Genomic DNA, 22,824 nt, shown 5'->3' on the forward strand with positions numbered 1-22,824 from the left:
ACAAACATTTCCCCTGGGAGTACACCTCAACATACTGTGTGGACATTTTTTGTACGGGCATTCTAAACACCCTTGAAAACAATAACGTGGCTGTTGCATCATGGCACACATTCTCCCTGGTGATCTAGTGGTGGTGGATGATGAGGATGAGGAGAAGGAGGAGGATAACAGCAAATAGCAAAAATCAGGAAGTGTATACCCATGTGTGAGTGTGAAGAGGTGCATGAGAATTTACCTCCCAAAAAAGATACTGTATTTGAGTCAGCCTGCCAGCATTTTCAGGTCACAGGCGTATGTGCTGTTCAGTTATAATTTCACCAGTGACACTTAAAACCCTCTCTGACAAAACACTAGCGGCATGGCAGGCCAGGACATCCAAAGCGTAGAGAGCCAGTTCATGCCATGTGTCCAGCTTGGATACCCCAAAATTATAAGGGACAGAGGAATCACAGATGACATTGATACAGTCAGCAAGGTACTCACTCTGCATATTCCAAAACTTTGCACTCCTTGTGAGAGTACCCTGTGCCTCAGGGCTACTGTGATTGGGAGGGTCTGAGAAAACTCTCCAAGAACTTTGTCTCTGTTACCCTGCCTCTGCTGGATTGGAGTTTTGTCTCTCCTGCCTGTACTCCTTGGTTGTCCAATGAACTGTGACCTCTGCCACCAGCGTTTTCAGATGGGAATTTTTTTAATAATTTCGCAAACAAGGGCCATCTGGTACTGCACCATTTAGTAGACCGGTCTGCCTCTGGAATAAAAGATAGAAAGTTCTCCTTGTAGCTTGGGTCTAGAAGTGTCACCAAACAGTAATGACTGACACCCAAAATTTTGAGAATTTGAAGTTCACAGGATAGTCAGCGTAACATAAACTTAGCCATGTGTGCCAGACTGCTAACAGGCAAGACTTCTGTATTCTCACCAAGAGGATGACTGACCAAGCCCTCCTAATCCTACTCCTCCTCATCCTCCTCCCTGTCCTCAGGCCATCCAGGCTAAACAGACGGTATGACAGTTGTGCTTGTGGTATCATCTAGAGCACATGAAAGTAGCTCCTGTTCTTCCTCCTTGTCACCCAGTTCAAGTTGGAATGAGATGAGGCTGGGCTGTGTGTAATCACCCTATATAGTTCCTTGCTCCATCTCATCAATCTCTGCCTGCAATGCATGATCTTTGATTGTGAGCAGAGAGTGTTTCAGAACACAGAAAAGTGGCTTAGTGTCACTAATTATGGCATCATCACCGCTCACCATCTTGGTGGAGCCCTCAATTGACACAATTTTAGCCCACAGATAGGTGAGGCGTGTAACGGAGATACCTCACTTCAAAATATCTGGCCTGTATTTTGTTTTAAAATAGTGTCTATAACTAGGCTAAGACACAGAAAAAAACAGTTCAATGGAGCAGCAAAAATGCCACAATTTTTAGCCCACAGATAGGTGAGTTGTCTGACGGAGATACCAGACTTTAAATTATCTGTCTTCAATATTTTTTGTTTTACAGCAAAATTGTTTCAATCAATAGGCTAAGACACAAGAAACAAAATTCAATGGAGCCCTCAAATGACACAATTTGTAGCCCACAGATAGAAAATCCATGCAAGGAAAATACCCCAACTTTCACATCTATGATTCTACATATCTGGTCTGTATTTTTTTTCACAGCAAAATTGTGTCAATAACTAGGCTAAGACACAGCAAAAAAAGTTCAATGTAGGCCTGAAAAGCCACAATTTTTTAACAACAGATAGGTGAGTTGTGTGACAGAAATACCAGACTTAATGTTATCTGGCCGGGATTTTTTAAAAAAACAGAAAACTAGTGTAACCAAATAGCCAAAGATACAGCAAAAACAGTTCAATATAGGCCTCAAATGTCACAATTTTCAGCCCACAGATAAGTGAGGCATATGATGGAGATACCACTCTGTAAAACACGTGGCCTGTATTTTTTTTAGTGCAAAATAGTTTCACTAACTAGTGTAGTGTGGCATTCTCATGTAGTGTATGACTGTGATGCGAGTCATGGCAGTAAATATATATACTACTTACTGTAATTAAAAGGGAGGTCAAACAATCCGAGGTCAGGTCCAGGAAATGGCACAGTACGACAAAGGGAAGTCAGAGATGAAGTCCAATACTTGAGCCCAGGTCAGGAAAGCCAGAGAGACAAAACAATTGACAGGGAGCAAGCACAAGTGAAGGTCACAAGCAAAGGGTGTGAGTCTGGGAAGACAATTAAGCCAAGCTGGGTCAGGCACAGAGCGCAGAAGGATCAACGCTACACAAGCAATAGCAAGTGTACGATTGACACTGGGGGAAGGAACTAGCATGCTTAAGTAGAAGCCTGATTAAGGAAAATTAACTCAGGTGATTGCAGCACAGACCTAGCACAGACTGACAGCCCTGACACGAAGTTACAAAAAGACAGAAATAGAGTGGAGATCGTGAAAATGGCTTAGGGTTGTACTCCTTACAGGGTATGATGTATCTTATGGTGGTCAAGCTTTCTGTCAGTAGAAGAGTCTCAAATTACACACACACAGGAAACTCCACAATATAATGTTTGCACAGTAACTGCCTCTAGGCAGCAGATCAGTATGGTGGTAGTAGTTGGTGCAATTGAGCCTCAGTCATGAAACAGCTGTAAGAATTTGAAACAGAAGTTTTTTACTGAAGGTAATGGGGCAAATTATTATTTGCAAAAAGCAGTTAACTCAAGTGAAGGACAGAAGTTTACTGTCAAAACTTAGTCCCCAATTCCAAAGTTTTCTCTGTACATTGTCATCTCTGTGAATATGGTCCAAAAATATTCCCACTTGTTTTTCTCTCTGTTCTGGTAGGAGTTGAGTGTGATTTGCTAGCTTTTTCTTTACAGAATAATCAGCTGTCATTCTATCAGTAAAACCTGTTAATTGCAGAAATCTGGAATCAGAATAATAGGCCCTGTTGGCATTTTTCCTGGACCTAATGCTTTTTTGGGGACTTTGTATGAGACCTGGCTGTTTTAGGACTGTGATCTGCTTGTTATATTGATTTTTGTAATAATCGATAAAACTGATTTCACAGCCTTCTGTCTGCTTGAAAGTAGACAAATATGAACCTAGCACTCAACTTAAAGGTATTTGTAAGGCGGTTTATTGTAGTACACGAAAAAAGACGTTTCGGTCAATGTGACCTTCTTCAGTTACGTGTGGTATATAGATTGTGTAGAGCTTATAGGCATCTATCAGAAAGGACGGTGGACACCGCATCTGGAGGCACGTTTGCCCCTCTCCAATATACTGACAAGCTCATTACCTTAGAGAGATTATTCTCCTCAATGCCTAAAGCACCATCGTCCTTTCTGATAGATGCCTATAAGCTCTACACAATCTATATACCACACGTAACTGAAGAAGGTCACATTGACCGAAACGTCTTTTTTCGTGTACTACAATAAACCGCCTTACAAATACCTTTAAGTTGAGTGCTAGGTTCATATTTGTTGCTTTAACGGTTTGGGAACCTAACCTTAGCACCATCTTGAGTTGTGCTCACGGTGTTCTTTCTATGCTTGAAAGTAGAATCCGGAGTTAAATTCCAGCTGATACAGTCATATGTAAAAGTTTGGGCACCCCTATTAATGTTAACCTTTTTTCTTTATAACAATTTTGGTTTTTGCAACAGGTATTTCAGTTTCATATATCTAATAACTGATGGACTCAGTTATATTTCTGGATTCAAATGAGGTTTATTGTACTAACAGAAAATGTGCAATCTGCATTTAAACAAAATTTCACCGGTGCAAAAGTATGGGCACCCTTATCATTTTCTTGATTTGAACACTCCTAACTACTTTTTACTGACTTCCTGAAGCACTAAATTGGTTTTGTAACCTCATTGAGCTTTGATCTTCATAGCCAGGTGTATCAAATCATGAGAAAAGGTATTTAAAGTGGCCACTTGCAAGTAGTTCTCCTATTTGATTCTCCTATGAAGAGTGGCATCATGGGCTCCTCAAAACAACTCTCAAATGATCTGAAAACAAAGATTATTCAACATAGCTTTTCAGGGGAAGGATACAAAAAGTTGTCTCAGAGATTTAACCTGTCAGTTTCCACTGTGAGGAACATAGTAAGGAAATGGAAGAACACAGGTACAGTTCTTGTTAAGCCCAGAAGTGGCAGGCCAAGAAAAATATCAGAAAGGCAGAGAAGAAGAATGGTGAGAACAGTCAAGGACAATCCACAGACCACCTCCAAAGACCTGCAGCATCATCTTGCTGCAGATGGTGTCACTGTGCATCGGTCAACAATACAGCACACTTTGCACAAGGAGAAGCTGTATGGGAGAGTGATGCGAAAGAAGCCGTTTCTGCAAGCACGCCACAAACAGAGTCGCCTGAGGTATGCAAAAGCACATTTGGACAAGCCAGTTACATTTTGGAAGAAGGTCCTGTGGACTGATGAAACAAAGATTGAGTTGTTTGGTCATACAAAAAGGCGTTATGCATGCGCTGTATTGTTGACCGATGCACAGTGACACCATCTGCAGCAAGATGATGCTGCAGGTCTGTGGAGGTGGTCTGTGGATTGTCCTTGACTGTTCTCACCATTCTTCTTCTCTGCCTTTCTGATATTTTTCTTGGCCTGCCACTTCTGGGCTTAACAAGAACTGTACCTGTGTTCTTCCATTTCCTTACTATGTTCCTCACAGTGGAAACTGACAGGTTAAATCTCTGAGACAACTTTTTGTATCCTTCCCCTGAAAAGCTATGTTGAATAATCTTTGTTTTCAGATCATTTGAAAGTTGTTTTGAGGAGCCCATGATGCCACTCTTCATAGGAGAATCAAATAGGAGAACTACTTGCAAGTGGCCACTTTAAATACCTTTTCTCATGATTTGATACACCTGGCTATGAAGTTCAAAGCTCAATAAGGTTACAAAACCAATTTAGTGCTTCAGGAAGTCAGTAAAAAGTAGTTAGGAGTGTTCAAATCAAGAAAATGATAAGGGTGCCCATACTTTTGCACTGGTCAAATTTTGCTTAAATGCAGATTGCACATTTTCTGTTAGTACAATAAACCTCATTTGAATCCAGAAATATAACTGAGTCCATCAGTTATTAGATATATAAAACTGAAATAGCTGTTGCAAAAACCAAAATTGTTATAAAGAAAAAAGGTTAACATTAATAGGGGTGCCCAAACTTTTACATATGACTGTATCATCAAGACGATATGTACGATTGATGTATTTGGCAAGAACTCTCTGTCCTATCAGTTCTTTACTGCAAGCATCAAACAAGACATGTGATCCAATTTTCAAGTGCAAAATGTACATTATATCCAGAACAGTTTTACTTTGACGGACTTTGTGGCTCACATGAGTGCTCAACATGATACTAGTCTCATAATGCAAAATTGAGGTGATAAATCCTTGCCAAACAGATAGGTTATGTGATCTGACTTCTGTAACATCTTTTAGGTGATAATAATTCAGACCTATTTGCTTCATATTCATCATCTTCAGATGCCTTCGTAATATAATGTTGTAAAAGTGAAATCAGGTTGGTGAAGTTGGTGGTACCTCATTTCTCCATTGTGTGTGCGGCTAACCACCTCATTGATCTTATTTAGTTTCTTTGGCAAGAAAAGAACAGCTCCATCAAAACCATATGCTTTTTCTATTAATTCATCATGTTGGTAAAGTAGAATTGACCTCAGGGTTCTAGATTCCATCTGTGGACTGTAGTCAACATGTTACTGGTTCAAGACCCATTGGAGTCTAGCAATCAATTTGACATAGTTTGTGCACAGCTGAATAAAGTTGCCAGAAAATAACAGATTTTGATTCTATGACATGTTGGATGGATTGTCTAGTAAAAACACCCATATCATGGAAGTCACGTCTAAGACCACCACGCTCTCCAATTGACACATTTTGAAATCTACCCGAAATGTGAAAATCTCTAGTTTCTGGTCTAGCAACTGCAGGGGCTCCTTTTTGATGTCCTTGTCCAAAAAGTTCAGTATTAGTAGGTGATGGCTTGTTAGAATCCAGCCCAGGAACACCAGGCTTGGGTGGTTGCGAGACCTGGCTCCATGCTCTTCCACATGCTCTTGCTCTGGTTCTTCCAGTCATGATTTAATCTAGAAGCTTTCACCTTCGTAATCTGCTGACAGAGTACAACTTCGCCCAAGCACTTACCCTCTGCTCTTCAGACTCTCTATCTGCAGAGTAGCTGCTTCTAGGCAGAAGATGATGATGGTGGTAGTAGTTGGTGCATTTGAGCCCCAGTCATGAAGCAGCTGTAAGAATTTGAAACAGCTGTAGACTGAGGTACAGGATTACACTCACGACTGATGATTGCTGTGTACCTGCACAGAGGTAGAGAGGTAGATCTTAGTCTGGTTTTATTAAGTCTGATTATCTCTTCTTCAGCACTGTGCTCTGTTTCTGCCCTGAGGTAATTCATTCTCCTAGAGGTGCAATGGTAGTCTTCCTCATATGAAGACTATTAAGGTCCCTTTTGTGCCAGTCCCCTTTTTAAGCAAAGCAGGCTGAGAGAAAGTAGGTAATTCCTTCACCTACAAAATGGCTTCCTCTTCTCAAGATGTCTGACCACCAACTGCTGCTTCAAATTAAAACTCTCCCCCCAGGACTTGGCTCCTCCCCCTTCTATGTGACTGTAGAGCTGCAGTCATTGGCTGACTGCATGAGGCGCTTTTCCAGAACCTTCTGCATATTAAAACAGAGCTGTATCACCTCATCAAGTGGAGTAGGAGAAGATTAACCTTTTTTGTGCTGCCTGTCAGCAGGTCTCACAATGTATTTAAAATGCACAGTCCACATAAAAATTTACAGCAATTATGTGAAAACACACTATATACAGTATCCCATAGAAATGGCCACTTTGTAGGATACCACAGTAGCACACAGCAAAAACAGTTCAATGTAGGCCTGAAATGCCAAAAATTGTAGCCCACAGACAGATGAGGCATGTGACGAAGATACCACACTGTAAAATATGTGGCTTGCATTTTTGTTTTTTTTTTACAGAAAAATAGTGTCAAGATCTAGAGTAATACACAGCAAAATCAGTTGAACGGAGGCCTCAAATGCCACAATTTTTAGCCCACAGATAGATAAGGTGTTTGACGGAGATACCACACTGTAAAATATGTGGCCTGTATTTTAATTTTTTTTACAGCAAAATAGTGTCAAGAACTAGGGGAACACACAGCAAGAACAGTTGAATGTAGGCCTCAGATGCCACAATTTGTAGCCCACTGATAAATGAGGCGTGTGATGGAGATACCACACTGTAAAATATGTGGTCTGTGTTTTTCCTTTTTCACAGCAACATAGTGTCAAGAACTAGGGTAACACACAGTTCAATATAGGCCTGAAATGCCACAATTTTTAGCCCACAGATAGTTGACGCGTGTGACGAAGATACCACACTGTAAAATATATGGCCTGTATTTTTATTTTTTACAGCAAAATACTGTCATTAACTAGGGTAGCACACAGCAAAAACAGTTCAAAGTAGGCCTGAAATGCCACAATTTTTAGCCCAAAGATAGATGAGACTTATGAAGGAGATATCACACTTTCAAATATCTGGCCTGTAATTTTTTGGGGGGCCAGTAAAATTGTGTCAATAAGTAGGCTAAGACAAAACAAAAACAATTCTGTGGAGGACTGAAATGGCACAATTTTGACCGCAATGATATGAAATCCATGTGGCAGACAAAACCCCGTAGAAAATATCTGCCCTGTAGCTGAATATTTTTTGGGCAGAAAAATGCTGTCAAGAAATTGCATAAGACACTCCAAAAATGTTTACAGTTCCATAAAAATGGAAGAATTTTCTGCGCACTCAGATGTGACTACTGGGACAGACAAACCCATTTAAAATAGCTGGATATTCACGCTCTACTACGAAAAGTATCTGGCTGTATTCTGCATTGTCAACAAGCAAATAGAGAAAAAAACGTGCTCTGGATTGAATAAAAAAATCAGGATTAAGATGCAAAAAAATATTCCTGGCCACTGATACCTAGGGCTATGTATATACGGTCAATATATGTAGTATGCAGCAGCAGACAGTAATAGAATGGACCGTATTGATGCATGCAATGAAGTATGCCACATACAATGCCTGCCTGACTAGCAGTGATATCTTTATACCCACATACAATGTTTGCATGCCTTGCACTGATATGTATATACCCACATACACTCCCTGCCTACCTAGCATTGCAACCTATATACCCCGTAATTAGTCCTTAGAAGAACTGTTGATTTAGCTGGTTTTGTGTATTTAATTATGGTATACCCACAGTAACTGTATATCCCACCTATTCTGTCCCTATCACTGCAGCAACTGGTGATTCTGGAGCTGACTGGGATGAGCAGGGCAGCGCCAGGTCTGATATATACTTGATGACGCTGTGCGGCCAGCCACTCTCTGTAATGCCACAACTAACATGGCTGCGGCACTACAGTGCGTGCCAGACAATCCCTGAATGTTGATTGGCACTCTATAAAACACCAAACATGCTGGACGGGGACCCAAACTCCCGCCGAACAATCCCAGAAATGCTCGACACTTGCCGAGTACCGCGAGTACCGTGATGCTTTGGCGAGTACCCAGCATTAGCAAATGTGCTTGCTCTTCACTAATCTGTTGCACTTATGTTGGATATGCAATTTTTTTCCTTTAACATTTCATCATAGGCCACTGTACATATACAGTGTGGACTATCACTATATGAGCCATCTCAGGAGCTGAGCAAGCTCAGTATAGCATGGATACAAGCCACACAAGATAGATGACACAAAGGTTAACTAATGTAATCAAAGCTAGCCCCAATTTCATGAGTTTAACATTTTGAATGTGGCTTTCCAGTGTGACAGTGGCATTTAAAAGACATTTAAGATGACTGCTGCCCTCAGTTCTGAACTAATCAAAGTACAGTCTTTGGATAAGATTAATGGAAGACTGGTAGAATTTGAAAGTCATTGCAGTACTATAAAGTCATGGCCAAAAGTTTTGAGAATTACACAAATATTAATTTTTACAAAGTCTACTGCTTCATTTTTTCTAATGGCAATTTGCATATACTCCAGAATGTTATAAAGAGTGATCAGCTTAACAGCAATTACTTGCAAAGTCAATATTTGCCTAGAAAATGAACTTTATCCCCCAAAACACATTTCAACATCATTGCAGCCCTGCCTTAAAAGGACCAGCTAACATCGTTTCAGTGATTGCTCCATTAACACAGTTGTGGGTGTTGATGAGGACAGGGCTGGAGATCAATCTGTCATGATTAAGTAAGAATGACACCACTGGACACTTTAAAAGGAGGCTGGTGCTTGGCATCATTGTTTCTCTTCTGTTAACCATGGTTATCTCTAAAGAAACACGTGCAGTCATCATTGCACTGCGCAAAAATGGCCTAACAGGGAAGAGTATCGCAGCTAGAAAGATTGCACCTCAGTCAACAATCTATCGCATCATCAAGAACTTCAAGGAGAGAGGTTCCCTTGTTGCCAAAAAGGCTCCAGGGCGCCCAAGAAAGACCAGCAAGCACCAGGACTGTCTCTTAAAAGTGTTTCAGCTGCAGGATTGGGCTACCAGCAGTGCAGAGCTTGCTCAGGAATTGCAGCAGGCAGGTGTGAGTGCATCTGCACGCATTGTGAGGCGGAGACTCTTGGAGCAAGGCCTGGTCTCAAGGAGGGCAGCAAAGAAGCCACTTCTCTCCAGGGAAAAAATCATGGACAGCCTGATATTCTGCAAGAGGTACAGGGAGTGGACTGCTGAGGACTGGGGTAAAGTAATTTTCTCTGATGAATCCCCTTTTCGATTGTTTGGGACATCTGGAAAGCGGCTTATTTGGAGAAGACCAGGTGAGCGCTACCACCAGTCTTGTCTCATGCCAACTGTCAAGCATCCTGAAACCATTCATGTGTGGGGTTGCTTCTCAGCCAAGGGAATGGGCTCTCTCTCAGTCTTGCCTAAAAACACAGCCATGAATAAAGAATGGTACCAGAATGTCCTCCAAGAGCAACTTCTCCCAACCGTCCAAGAGCAGTTTGGCGATCAACAATGCCTTTTTTAACATGATGAAGCACCTTGCCATAAAGCAAAGGTGATAACTAAATGGCTCAGGGAACAAAACATAGAGATTTTGGGACCATGGCCTGGAAACTCCCCAGATCTTAATCGCATTGAGAACTTGTGGTCAATCATCAAGAGACGGGAAAAACCTTCAAATTCAGACAAAATAAAAGCATTGATTTTGCAAGAATGGACTGCTATCAATCCGGATTTGATCCAGAAGTTGATTGAGAGCATGCCAGGGAGAATTGCTGAGGTCCTGAAGAAGAAGGGTCAACACTGCAAATATTGACTTGCTGCATTAACTCATTCTAACTGTAAATATAACCTTTTGCTACTCATAATATGATTGCAATTATATTTCTGTATGTTATAAAAACATCTGACAAACACACATAAAAACCAGAGGCCAGCAGATCATGTGAAAATATAAGATTTGTGTCATTCTCAAAACTTTTGGCCATGACTGTAGAATTGCAATGTGTTATATAAGTGATCAAAGGTTTGCAGGTTCAAGTGTCCAAAGAAAACTAATAGAAAGTACACAAAACCCCTAAAAAATAGCAAAAAAATTAAGTTTGTAAGCCATAAAACGGCATAACATTTCACGAGTACTATACATGACATTGCATGCTGACCCATTTAATGAATTCACTGACTTTGCAACATCATGACTTCATGAGGCATCAATATGAGGACTAGTCAGTACCAGAGGCATTATAGACCACTGAAAAGCCTGAAGGGGACCAGATGCACCTAGAAGAGGTCTGGACTACCAGCAGGAAGATGGGCAGATGGACAGATTAACACTGAACAGAAATCTGCTAACTGCATATGCTAAAATATGTGAATAACTACATGTATTAATGAAGGAAAAATATAGATCTTTGTGATATATTAGCCAGTAGACAGAAAAACATTACCAGTTTACCATCTTTCAGTTAGACATTAAAAGGTTTCAACCACTGAGGATGCTCAAATGTTAATCTTTATGTATGAATGCAGTAATTTACAACAAATTTAGATTGGATTTTGAAAGAGTTTTGCTTCAAAATGTTTCTATGAATCCAATGAAATTTACTGTCATCTTTTAACTGTATGCAATGATGCTACACCATTAATATACAAATAGAAGGAATAAATACAGTATCAAACATAGTTCTCAATTTTAGAGTAGAAAATTGGCAGAGTTATGTCAAGAGCTTCTTATCTATCATCCATTCTAATGCTATTGTACTTCGATCACAATTAATTAAATAGAATGAAATATGTTTTATTAGACTTTGGTAGGATAATCTTTTTAGCAAGATGATGAAGAAAGCAATATTCTTAGACTGTAATAGTAAGTTCACTTTGTAATTGATTTCTTATCACAAATAGAATGTGAAAGTGTATAAAAAAAGTTCAAACAAAATGTAATTCAACTTCAGTATAGCTTCAGTTCTAAATGTTCTAATTAAAATGAAACCACAGCTAATTTCTATTCTGTATATAGTATTAAATCAAAAATGAAGATGAGCATGTATTCTATTAATTTCATATGCTTACTTTTCTCAATAAAGTTCTAAGATAATCCTTTCCACAATAATTACATATGCAAAAAAATGACAAATATTACTGGTTCAGTGCTATTTATTTTAGTATAATACCACCTACCACTTCTAGTACTGGCTTAGACTAATAAGCATTGAAAAGAAACATTGTTATGAACACAGGAATATTCTGTATACTATTTAATAATAAGACAGGATAGAAAAGCTGCTGTCTGCAATCCGCCAAAACCCTATCAAAGCAATAGCCAACAGACTGATAGGGAAAAAAGCCCTGAAGACGCTAGGCTTCAAAAAGACTATATCAGTACTCAGGTATTTTCTGAAGACAGAGCAAAAAGGAATTCAGTTCACCCCAGCAGGAAATGGCAGAAATCCAGAAAAACAAGGCAAAACAGAACACAAATGCAAAAAGCAGAGCAGAAAACTTAGCTTTTGAGGAGCAGGAATCAGACTGGTCTCCTAGAATCCCTCAGAGAAATCACCCGCAAGGCAGAAGGGCGTCGGCTGCCTTATATCCAGTCAGCAATTCCAGTCACCCAGTCATCATCATCCTGCTCAGGTGCTTGGTAATCAGCCTCACTACCTTCCTTCACCAGAAGAGGGAGTTCATCAGACCTCAATGGTGAAGGGGAAAATGAACTCACAACAGTACCTCCCTCTTGAGGAGGAGTCACCGAACCCTCATCCACGCCACCAGGGCGATCAGGGTGAGCCCGATGAAAGGCACGCACCAATCTTTTGGCATGAATATCAGAGGCAGAGACCCAGGAATTATCACCAATCTCAGAAGCGTCCACCTCTACCTGGAACGGGAGTGAGACATCAGGTTGCCGTAAAACCGGGGCAGAAGTGAATCTTCGCTTCAGCTCCTGAAAGGAAGAAACAGCCTCCGGAGACCAATTCAACACATCAGCACCCTTCTTAGTCAGATCAGTCAATGGCTTGGCAATACTAATTTTGCTATAAATTTCCGATAAAAATTAGCAAAACCCAAAAACTTCTGGAGGGCCTTCAAAGAAGTGGGCTGAACCCAATCATAAATGGCCTGTACCTTGGCCGGGTCCATTTCCATAGTTGACGGAGACAAAATAAATCCCAAAAATGAAATCCTCTGTACCCAAAAAGGCATTTCGATCCTTTGACATACAGGGAATTCTCCCTCAAGATCCGGAACACAGTCCGAACATGTTCCACATGAGAATCCCAATCCTTGGAGAAGATCAAAATATCATCCAGATAGATAATCAAAAATTTATCCACAAAGTCTCGGAAAATGTCGTTCATGAAGCACTGGAAGACAGAAGGGGCATTAGTGAGCCCAAAAGGCATCATCAGGTACTCAAAATGTCCCTCCGGAGTATTAAACGCCGTCTTCCATTTATCCCCATGCTTAATGCGGATAAGATTATACGCCCCCCTGAGGTCAAGCTTGGTAAACCAGCAAGCACCTTTAACTCTGGAGAATAGAACCGAAATCAGGGGTAACGGATACTGATATTTAATAGTAATTTTGTTGAGGGCACGATAATCAATACAAGGCCTTAATGAACCATCCTTTTTGGCCACGAAAAAAAAAACGGCACCTAAGGATGAAGAGGATGGTCTAATATAACCCTTCTCCAATGCCTCCTTATTATAGGATCGCATAGCCTCGTGCTCGGGTACAGATAAATTGAAGAGCCGACCCTTGGGAAATTTACACCCCGGGCTCAGTTCAATTGCACAGTCTTAACTCCTATGAGGAGGCAAAGACGCAGACTCATTCTCACTAAATACATCACTAAATACATCATGCGACATACATCATGCGACTGAGGAGAGGTGGAAAAAAACGAAGCCTCACTAAGGGCACACCGACAACCCCAAATCACCAAAGACACAGATTTCCAATCCAAAACTGGATTATGAATTTGCAACCAGGAAAACCCCAGAACAATGGTATCATGCAAATTATTCAACACCAAAAATCTGCAATTTTCTTGATGGTCTGGGGCGACCCGCATTACCACCTGGGTCCAAAACTGAGGTTTATTTTTCGCCAAAGGAGTAGCATCAATCCCCCTCAAAGGGATAGGCGTCCGCAGAGGTGTCATCGGAAATCCACAACGTTTAGCAAAATCCAAGTCCATTAGGTTCAGGGCTGCTCCCGAATCCACAAAAGCCTTGGCGGAAAATGTGGACAGGGAGCAGATCAGAGTAATTGCCAGAAGAAACTTAGGTTGAACACCACCCACAGAAAACGTGTGTGCAAAACGTTTCTCTCGTTTAGGACAGATAGAAATAATATGCGAGACATCTCCACAAAAAAAACACAGCTTATTACGCCTTCTGAACTCCTGACGTTGCTCCCAGGACAAAACTCTATCACATTGCATAGGTTCAGACACTTGTTCAACAGGTGGCAACACCTCTCGTGCAGTCCTGCGTTCACGTAAACGTCGATCAACCTGAATGGCTAATGACATAGAATCGTCCAGACCAGAGGGAACAGGAAATCCCACCATAGTATCTTTTACGGCTTCTGACAAACCCTTCCGAAAGAGAGCTGCCAAGGCATTATCATTCCAGGCAGTAAGGACCGCCCACTTTTGGAATTTTTGACAGTACAATTCTGCAGTATCTCGACCCTGGCTCAATGCCAACAGGGTCTTTTCAGCCTGATCAATAGCATTAGGTTCGTCATACAACAACCCCAAGGCTTGAAAAAATGCGCTCACATTAGTCAGACTAGGATCATCTGGTTTCAAAGAAAACGCCCAATTCTGGGGATCGCCAAGCAGCAAAGAGATGACAATTTTAACCCGCTGCGCGGAGCTCCCTGACAAGTTAGGCTTTAAGGCAAAAAATATTAATTTACAATTATTTTTGAAATTCAAAAATTTAGACCGATCCCCAAAAAACACATCAGGAGTAGGGATCTTTGGTTCAGCAGCATGTGAATGAGCAAGGTAGGCGGAAATTCCCCGCACTTCCGCAGCGAGCTGCTCCACACGATCAGACAATTGCTTTATCTCCATTGAGAGAAAAAAAAATTCCCCCTACGGCCTCAGAGATATAGAGGAAAAAATATACACACTTTTTTTTTTTTTTTTAAATTCTTTCCTGCTATTGAGTACCCTAGGAACTGCGGTATGGCTGCTGATTCTGTTATGAATGAGTCACCGTAGGAGGCAAAAACAGAAATGCTAGCTAAGTCCTGAAAACCAGAGAAGTTGGCAGCTATCGGATTGCAGACCCCTGAACCTATCAACAACAACTAGCAGTAGCCGTGGGGGGTTCCTACGATGCCCTAGACCCCTCGATCACAGCCGGAGAACTGCCTAGCCTAAAGACAGAAAGGGAAATCTAAACTGCCCCAGAGCAGACCCCAAAGCAATAGGCAGCCCCCAACATATAATGACAGTGAAGCAAGAAGAAAAAACACTAGCACAGATAGAAAGATAGACTGAGCAAATGATGGGGCCCAAGCAAACTAGACAGGACAGGATAGGAAAGCTGCTGTCTGCAATCCGCGAAAAACCCTATGAAAATAAGAGCCAACAGACTGACAGGGAAAAAAGGCCCTGAAGATGCTAGGCTTCAAAAAGACTATGTCAGTACTCAGGTATTTTCTGAAGACAGAGCAACCGACAAAAAAGCTATTCAGCTCACCCCAGCAGGGAATGGCAGAATCCAGAAAAGCAAGGCAAACTAAAACCAAAACACAAAAGCAAAAAGGCAAAGCAGAAAACTTAGCTTTTGAGTAGCAGGAATCAGACTGGTCTCCTGGAATTCCACAGAGAAATCACCAGCGAGGAGGAAGGGCGTCAGCTGCCTTATATCCAGTCAGAGATCCACATCTCCCAGTCATCCTCTCCCAGCTCAGGTGCTTGGTAATCAGCCTCACTACCTTCCTTCACCAGAAGAGGGAGTTCATCAGACCTCAATGGTGAAGGGGAAAATGAACTCATAACACGAGGAGATCCAACAAAGGGCCAAGTCTGTAATGTCAACAGATCAGATCTGTAGCAAGAGGGAATGGTTCACTTTGTCAAAGACAGATGCCAGGTCCAGGAGAAAGAGGAGGACAAACTTGTGTTGCTTTCATTTAGCAGTTAGTAGGTCATTGGTGACTTTAGTCAGGGCTGTTTCATTGGAATGGTGCGGTCTAAAGTCAGATTGTATGCGGTAAAAGAGGGAGCATGAGGAGAGGTGGGATGGGAGTTCAAAATGGACATGTTGTTCCAGTAGTTTGGTGGCATTGGGGAGAAACTATATGGGGCAATAGGTAGACACATAGGACGGGTCAAGGGTGGGCTTTGTGAGGATGGGTGTGATTGAGGTATGTTTCAATCAGGATGGAAGACACCAGTTGTTAGTGACAGGATGAAGAGGTGGGTTATGCTTGTGATGAAGACTGTGGTAAAGTTTGGAATGAGTTGGGACATTATTGTGTCAAGTTCACAGGTGGTGAAGCAAAGTATTCAGCTGAGACGAGTGGAGAGGGAGGGGGAACTGATGGGCGCAGGAAAGAATTGAAGGTACTGAATAGCTGTTTAGGTTTGTGAGAAAGGCATGAAATGATGGACAAAACAGAATTCATCATCTTTCTCCCATCTCACTCTACCCCTCCACCAAACCTATCCATCAATGTCAATGGCTGCTTTCTTTCCCCAGTCCCGCATGCATGGTGCCTTGGGGTGATCCTCGACTCTGCGCTCTCTTTCAAACCACATATCCAAGCCCTCGCCTCCTCCTGCAGCCTCAAACTCAAAAATATTTCCCGGATCCACTAATTCCTCAACCACAAAACCACAAAAACACTAGTACATGCTCTTATCATCTCCCGCCTCAACTACTGCAACCTCCTACTCTCTGGCCTCCCCTCTAGCACTCTGGCTCCGCTCCAGTCCATCCTACACTCTGCTGCACGACTAATCCACTTGTCTCCCCGCTATTCCCCAGCCTCCCCCCTATGCCAGGCCCTTCACTGGCTTTCTATTGCCCAGAGGCTCCAATTCAAAACCCTAACCATGACATACAAAGCCATCCACAACCTCCTCCATACATCTGTGACATGGTCTCTAGGTACCTACCTGCACGCAACCTTTGATCATCTCAAAATCTCCTTCTCTACTCCCCCCTTATCTCTTCTTCCCACAACCGCATACAAGACTTCTCCCCCCATACTCTGGAACTCTCTGCCGCAACACATCAGACTCTCACCATCAACGGAAACCTTCAAGAAGAACCTGAAGACCCACCTGTTCTCACAAGCCTACAGCCTGCAATGATCCTCGGTCTACTGAAACGCCGCACGACCTGCTCTACCCTCTCCTTCTGTATCCTCACCCATCCCTGTAGACTGTGAGCCCTCGCGGGCAGGGTCCCCTCTCCTTACGTACTTGTGTGTCCCTTGTCTTACACATGTTTATTATACTTGTCTATATTTCCCCTTTTCACATGTAAAGGGTCTTGGAATAAATGGCACTATATAAATGCATAATAATAATTATAATAATAATGAGAAGTCAGTTTGTTTTGCTGCAGTCAGAATTTGCACAGCATTTTTACAACTTCTTTTACTGGACGGGCAATGCCACTCCCTTTCTTTGGCAGTTATATAATGGTACGCTTTGTAGATGAGGGCAAGAAAGAACATGTCCTCAAGTAGATGGCAAGCATTGCATCAAGTGGCCTCCTCTCCTCTTCCTCCACCTTAACATCACACACAGTACAGTCCTCAGTGGTGGCACCACAATTAACCTTTTTTTCCCCACATCACAACTCTCCAAGCGCTCAACTAACTGTGAGGAACCACACATGGGCCATTCTGCAGAGCTGTTCACACATTCTATTCCATGAGTATCGGAGGTCTGCTTTACAGATTCACAGAATCAGGAGGAGGAAATCATCTGCACAGATGGCCAAATTTTTTCTGACTTAGATCTATGGTTGGACAAAGTTTTATCCAAGCATAAACGAAACCCTCTTCAACAGACGTTAACCCTGTTGGGTGAAGGTGATCCAGGTGACGAGATATTTGAGGCACCCGCAGACAGTTCTGTGCTTTCAAGGCAGGAAGAGGAGGAGGGTGACTCTCAGGGCAAGGACTGTGAGAATGGAGAAGATGACGATGAGGTAGTAGATCCCACTTGGTGTAAACTCAGAGACATGCAGCTGAGTAGCTCAGCAGAGGAGAAGGTGGAGGAAGCAGAGGACGTTACGTAGACACAGATGTCACGGTCAACGTGTGTCTGGACGCAGATGATACCGCAAGGCAGACCCATAACACACGTGACCCTGGATACAGCGCCTCCAGTGGGGCGAATTTAAATAATAAAACGTGCAGATGGATACACCGCCTCCACCTGGCGAGTTTAGGAATTACACGTTATACATACATTCTGGAAACCCCACCTCCAGTACGGCGAATTTAAATAATAAGGGGGAACCTGGGAAACATTTACAATGGTGGGCCCTGCGATAGGGAATAGGGAAATGGAGACCTCCTGAGCTCCCCTGAGCCAGTGTCCCTGCACTCCTAACGTTTCCTATACAGGCTCTGCACCTGTCGCCGCACGCGAACCTTAAACCCTTGCTCGCCCTGACCCTAAACCCTCACTAGGGAATTGGGCAGTGCGGAGACTAATCCCACCACTGCACTAATAACACACATGAGGGAAAGAGACATTACAGGGGGACACCACTTAGCTTTATGCTCTGTGCTCATGCTCCTGCAACAGAGCCCTCCACCTGCGTGCGTCTTCTCCTCCACCCGAATCCATCACCATAACAGGATCCTTCACCTCGGTGCAGCCTTGGAGCAGAGTCCACCACCAGTTGCTGCTGCTTAGTAACAGAGTCCCAAGGATGAGTTCAGCTTCTGCCACGAAGTCAAGCATGCTTGAGTCCAGCTCAGCAGCCAAGTCCCACATGGTGAGTGCCACTCTCCATAGTAGCCACTCCACCAGTCCATGCAGACACTTCCTGCCGACACCATCACTGCGACCCCACCACGCCATGCCAGCCCTTCGTCCAGAACCCATAGCTGACACACGTCCCCCCTGGCTAAGCTGCGCAGGACTCCTCCTCAGCTCCATCCTTCCACCAGGCTTTCACCAACTCAAATGAAAGAATCAATCCATGAATGAATATCACCAGCAGTGATTGCACACCCTGAGACTCATTTGTAGAGCCCCCAAACCTGAATTATAATTACAGAGAACTTTAAACTGAAAACCTAAGGTGCGATACCACTAACCACCACCGGGGACAGTCAAGTCACTTTGGCAACTTGCCAAAAGGAAAAAAAAGTTCACTCTGTGCTTTTAAAACTTTCAGATCACTTCAGATCATGACACAGAGTTATGCAACCACGACAACCAATGCATCCTGAGGCCCAACTCTGGCAGTGGACAGCATCGTTCACATTTCTGCACTTGCCTAGCTTGGGTCCTTTTTCATATTGGCAAATCATGTTATCTGTCAACTTTTTAAAAACAACCTACTAAAAAATGAAATCATTTCAATACTACATGCATGACCTGCCACATGTGTGATCAATGTGCGTTAGTCTGAGAATGTTATTGTGCACCCCATCAACCACATCTTCTGATTCTTCCTACTTCCTCACCGTGGCAATTGTTGTCACACAAGTTTCTGACCAAAGAACCTCCACTTATTTACCCCCTACTGTTAGGATGATTGATAGCCTGTTGTTTTTGACTGATCTTACCTACCAAGCTCACCCCATCTTTCTCAATACACTGTATCATCCCCTCCTGAACCTCTCTCCAAGTCCAGCAGCTTGCCGTGTTCACCCTACTCAACCCTATGTCAACACAGCAGCAAACCCTCGTTTCTGCAGTTGTGCTCACATAAAAGATTCTTCACTCATACACATGGCACAGTTAACAGTTTGAATTTCACCATCTTCAATCTACTAATAATAATAGACTTTATTTATATATCACAAACACATTACTTAGAGCTTTACAAGTCATCAGTTCATATAAAACAGTCAAAAGGTACCAAGTATAAGATAATCAAACAATTCAAGCAAAAATAATGACGACTCTACTTTTCAGAGCTTACAATCTACAATGAGGTGGGGGTGACATCAATTACAGGTGCTTATTTACAATGATGGTACAACCATCTTAAGTAAATGGGGGTACATAAAGGCTGCATAAACCTTTTGGGTAAGGTTGAGCTTGATGGTGAATTATGTTCAGAGAAGTAGAGAATAAGCTATATATATAAAAAGGACTTTGATTAGGGAACGTGATAGACCACCCTAAACAGTTGCTTTTAGGGAGCAGCTAAAAATGTCCATGTTGTGGTTATACTCCTAGTTTCATGTCGGACAAAGAATGAGGTGAGTCATCTAGGTAGGTGATTAAACTTAACCGGACAAAGTACAGATTAAGGGCGTTACCGTCTTTGTGTGTCTCAGAGTTTGAAAGTTGTGAGAGGCCACAAGAATTGACTAGAGATAAAAGCTGGGATGCAGTTGGGGAGGTGGAGCTATTGAAATCTCTCAGGATAAGGTTTGTCAATTCTGAAGACATGAAGTGTGGACGCAATGCATAAAAGTGGTCAAGGAAGTGGGTGGGTGAGTCTAGGGGCCGGTATATGACTGCTACTCTGAGGTAGAAGGGATGGAACACCCCGATAGAATGAACCTCAAAAGAAGAATGGCGTCCAATCGGCTTGCATTTATTGGGTTAAAAACATTATTGCTGTTGGCAGCGAGGAGTGTAGGATTATCGTGGAGTTAGCAGTGAACGTACAGCAGGAAATAAACATATTCCATGTGTTGTTATCTGGATGTGGATAAGGCCTCTTTCACACATCAGGTTTTCACCGTCAGGCGCGATCCGGCGCTTTGACAGAAACCGGATCCGGCGAAATGCAATGCCGGATCCGGTTTCCCCCCCCCCATTAACTTGCATTTGCGCCGAATCGCGCCGGATGGCCATGCGTTTCATCCGGTTTTCGCCGGATCCGGCAATGTGTCGCGATCCGGCGTCTGGAAAAAACGGCTACTGTAACGTTTTTTGTCTCCGGCGAAAAAGCCGGACACTCCGGATCCGGCGCGTCCGTCTTTTTCACACAATGAAAGCCTATGAGCGCCGCAATGCGCCTGATCCGGCGAAAGCCGGATCCGGTGGCCGGATCCGGTTTTTTTGGTCTGAGCATGCTCAGTAGCTCTGCCCACAAGACATATATAAAAGCAAGACAGTGGGACCCACAGCCACACCCAACATGCCACCCAAGAAAGCAACCAAGCGCAGCAGGAGAAGGCAGGAGACCACTGCAGCACCATCAGCACCACCACCACCCCAAATGGAGCAGCAAATGGAACATGCTGAGGAGGGGAGGCCAGCAGCAGATGAGAGACGGTAATTATCAAATCCCCCATTCCTCCAAACTAGGGCTATTGAATATCAAGATATTCATTGGCCCTTTGTTTCTCTTTATTCAACAGCCGCCCAATAGATGCAGCAGCAGCAGCAGCAATGGCAGCAGCTGGAACACCACCCACAGGCATGGAGTGTGGCCACCAGGAAGACAGCACATCATCTTCTGGGAGCCCTCCCTCGCATCGTCAGCGTTTGACGGTAAGTTTTTATTTCCAAAATCCATCATCTCTGTAATATATGTCTATTCATTGCCTTTTATTTCAAAACAGGATTCACAAGATGAAGAGGAGCTCCCAGAAGAAGAAGGAAGGGGTGGACAGACACCTGGAGTGGGCTCACAATTGGTAAGTTTTTTGCATCAAACGCAGAAACACAACATCACACTACACACAACACATAGAAAACAATGTTCTGCAGACCACACACAGTAAACAAATGCCTACATCCAAAGACATAACATTTTTTGTTTTCTTCTCTAGTCTTCCCAATCTGGTGCTCGGCCAAGAGGTCCTCGCAGTGCCTCCCAGGGTCGTCGGCGACAGCAACGCGGCGGTCACCAGCGTGTAAGTATAAATATTTTTGCTTTGTTTTTTTGCACTTTTTATTTCATTTCTTTTGTGGAGGCTAATTATGTTATTTTTGTCTTTTTCTTTAACAGCCTTCACAGCGTGCTCCCGACTCTGACGGTGAGGATGGAGGACTCGATGTGGGCCACCTCATCGATCTCGTCAGAGAAAGGGAGCCGCTCTGGAATATGGCTGACCGCCGCCACGCTGACCTTATTGTTACCCGACGACTCTGGGAGGAAATCTGTTCGCTCCTTGTGGGCCGCTGGGAGGACCTCGATGTTCGGGCCCAGATTAAAGAGCATAAGTATATACAGTACCGGTTGCTTGATGTAAACCAGTGTTTCCCGAACTCCAGTCCTCGTGGTCCCCACGGATCATGTGTTCAGGATTTCTACTTACTATGGAAATCCTGAAAACATGACCCCTGGGGACCATGAGGACTGGAGTTTGTGAAACACTGATGTTGTATACTAACCACTCCTTTCTCGTTTCAGGGAACAGAATTGTGAATCGGTGGCGGTCTGTGAGGGATCGTTTCAAGAAGGAGTTCAATAAAGAGATGCGGGCCCCGAGTGGATCTGGAGGACGCAGGAGCAAGTACAAGTACGCACAAGCCCTGTCGTTCCTCCGGGAAACAATGGTCACTAGAAGGTAAATATTACACACCACATGTGAAAAAAAATGTTAGATGTAACTTTTTTTTTCAGCCAGGGCCATACCATGTCAGTATTTTAATTGTTTTTTTTTCTCTTTATTCCACAGCACGGTGAGCAGCACTCGGGAGCCTGCATGATTGGACCCTTCTGAGGCGATCCCTGAGGAGACCGGCACCGAGGGACACTTCGACCGCCCCGGTACATCTGCACCTTCCCAGCCTTCCCACACATTCGACCCATCTGTCCCATCCACCAGCACAGGAGCATCGTGGCCGCCTACATTACATGAAGCTGCTGGTGAGGAGATCGCTTTCCCTTTACCCCACCCTTCTACCCCTGCCACCTCTAGTACACCTGCGGGTACTGGGCGGCAGCGGCAGAGGGGTCAGGAAAAGAGTTATGCGCCAGAGTTCTTGCATCTGAATGCATCTTTCCAGAACTGTCTAAAAGTCTTGTCAGAGCAAATCTCCGCAGGCATTCAGCAGATAAACTCCAGCAAACTGGAGGTGAAGACACTTCTGCAAAC

The 22,824-nt window shown here is 43.2% G+C and overlaps 1 pseudogene; it reads right to left on the minus strand.

The window, feature by feature from the left end:
• Window positions 1-2,715: 2,715 nt before the first annotated feature.
• LOC141094577 (piwi-like protein 1 pseudogene) lies at window positions 2,716-6,125 on the minus strand (annotated as a pseudogene).
• Window positions 6,126-22,824: the final 16,699 nt, after the last annotated feature.

Source organism: Dendrobates tinctorius, unplaced genomic scaffold (genome assembly GCF_039654945.1).
Source record: "Dendrobates tinctorius isolate UK_male_01 unplaced genomic scaffold, ASM3965494v1 ptg000064l, whole genome shotgun sequence".
Lineage (NCBI taxonomy): Eukaryota > Metazoa > Chordata > Amphibia > Anura > Dendrobatidae > Dendrobates > Dendrobates tinctorius.